Consider the following 2,967-nt stretch of genomic DNA (forward strand, 5'->3'; position numbering starts at 1 on the left):
TGGTTAGCAACATTTTCATCAAATACCCATTGTGTAAGCTTATATGAATGGTTCTGAAGTTTCAACGGATCACGTTCCTGAAAGAAAAATAACAAAAAAATTGTGATACATGAGGCCTCTTCTACATGTGCATTTTAAATGCTCAATCTAATTTATTCAGAGAACACAACAAATATAAACAGGTTTCATAGGTTTTCATAAGCCAATCTACCTAACAAATTAAAATAAAGAGTTTGAGTCTAAGTCTTGGATAAACTAGACGTCACATTCTGCATATGATAGTTGAAACTAGAACATATAAGCAATTAGGGAGAGAAGCATCATGGGATCTAAACATTTAAATTTCAAAGTTTCTCAAAGCATCATGAATACAAGACACACATTATTGCAAGAAAAAAACAATCAATACCTTATTAAACCATATAGTAGCTGCCACATGACTTTTAAAGCTCTTCAATACTGATGGATCATGAGGAACTCCCGGAAATGGACCACTTAGAGGCTCATCTGCATCTTTTTCAGAAACTTGTTCTTCTCCGGTGTCAATCTCATTCCCTGGAAGACCTTCATCTACATCTAACTGAGAAGGTTGTGTTGAACTAAATTTTCTTTTTCTCGATGAGGTTGTGGGACATTCATGGGGTTTAGGACCTCTGGCCATACTACAATGCCAAAAAAACAAGTAAACCAATTAGTTGCTGTATTTTTAGGTAAAGCAAAACCAGATAGTTTGTGTCTTGCTGAATGAAGGTGCAAAGCTTTCTATTGTTAGGACTTATTTCATATCAAGGAGGACTAAGGAATAAAGAGTGTATATTGCTCCTTTTTCTCTTAAGTTAACAAACAAACAGATTATATATATATGGGATGGGGAAGGAATGAGTGACAAGTCCTCCAACACATTCAAGCATATGAATCAAGGCATTCAATTAAACAATATAAGCATCTGCTACCTATCAAACTTATCAACCCACTCACCATCAAATTGAATCAAGAGCAAAACAAAACAGTGCCCATGAACCAAATGAAAACATGAGTTAATTGGCCAATAAATGAACAAAAATTCAACCCCTAAACTAATAAATTACTAATATCAGATTCCCTTTCCAAGAGCCTCCCATAATTCTCGAAGTGGATTACTTGCAAATTGCAGACCAAGTGAAACAAAATGCTGGCTGTGAGAGGTACCTCGTACATGAAAATTTAAACGATCAAGAGAGATACCTCAAAGTCGGCGGATGCGATAGCGATCGATGATCACAATGGTCACAATGGTTGAGAGGGAGAAATTGCTGTGTTTGAGATTGGGCTCAACAAAATCAATGCGCTCATTCTTCTCCGTTCCTCACTCGGACTCCAGAAGGCGCTTGGCACAACGGGTTTTGCTGGGTGAGAAAAGGGTCGGTTAGCGGCGGTAGAATTTGGGATCCAACAGCAAAGCATGAGGCGAGATGAATCGTTTCTGTGGCGTTCGGGGTTTCGTTTGGCTGAAAAGGGTTTTGCTGGGTGTGAATTTATTCTTGATTTTTGCTGGGTTTAATAAAAAAAGGGTATTATCGGAAGATTGCTGGGTTTATTTAGAAATTTTATAATTTTGCTGGGTGTATAAAGTTTGTTGGGTCTATTTAGTATTTTGCTGGGTACATCTAGCAGCACCCTATTGGAAATATGAAGGTAAAAGAGCATTAAGAAAGTAATGAATGTTGTGGAATGATTTTAATTGACCGATCTTTGTGGCAGGGTTGTTTTGTGTTTCATAGAGGTTATATGTTGGTTATTTATTTTAGTAAACTACTATAAAGTTACTGACCAAATTTCAGTTTACAAATACATATTTTACACAATATCTTACACATTTAAGGACAAATATTAACAAATTAGAACAAACTAATATCCACATGTCATCTGTCATTACAATTTTACCAGAATACCCTTCACTACATATCAATTGCTACTGTCGACTTGTAGCACAGTAGCACATAGCACATTGGGTGCTACTACCGAGTTGCACAGTAGCACATAGCACATTGGGTGCACAGTAGCACAGTAGCACCATATAAAAAGGAGTTATTGCAATTTTTTCAGGCAATTCTCCGGAATCAAACAAAGCTGCTACTGTCGACTCTAATGTTAAAGTGCTGCTACTACCAACTTTGATGCTAGCGCTGCTACTGCCCACTCTGATGATAGTGCTGCTGCTGCTACTATATGTATCACTGCTAGTGAACTTTAAAACTGCATCTACCACAACAAGCAATGGTTTAACCCGATAAGCAAACCTCATTCAGATAAACAGATCTCATTCATGTTCTCACAACAAACCTCATTCATATATGACATCACCTACTAATCAACCAAAACCCAAACCATTCAACCTCATTTATATCACTGCTACTGAGTGAGACAAATGAGAGACGATGGCACCATACATCTCATACTAACTAAAAATCAAATCCATGAACATCTCATATAAATTGAAGATCAAATCCATGCACCAAGGTTTGCTCCAACATATGCAATGCTTCAAATTCAAACCAAATCATGACAAGGTGCTAGGATATGAATATGACGACCAGATCATATCAGTTTGCATAACTGATCTAAGAGCTTGATGTTGTATGAGATCCGACATAGGAGGAGTAAAGTGATGCGATCCCGGCGTCGTAGTTGTTGAGCGTCGTCGTGCGAAGAGCCTCTTCGACGAGCATCGAAGGATAGAGGTGATGTGATCAAGCTTGGATAGGAGGAAGATGCGATTCTGCTACTGTTGATTCTGACGTGGTGACCGACAAAGGAAGAGGACGGCGATGATGTGGCGCCGATGAGGGGAACCGACAATTGTTGTGGCGGCGGCGGCGAGGTAGTGGAGGAGGAGGGGCGGCGATGATGGTGAGTACTGAGAGAGAGAGAGAGAGAGAGAGAGAGAGAGAGAGAGAGAGAGAGAGAGAGAGAGAGAGTAGAGAGAAG

This window comes from Fragaria vesca, linkage group LG6 (assembly GCF_000184155.1).
Source record: "Fragaria vesca subsp. vesca linkage group LG6, FraVesHawaii_1.0, whole genome shotgun sequence".
In the NCBI taxonomy this organism is placed as follows: domain Eukaryota; kingdom Viridiplantae; phylum Streptophyta; class Magnoliopsida; order Rosales; family Rosaceae; genus Fragaria; species Fragaria vesca.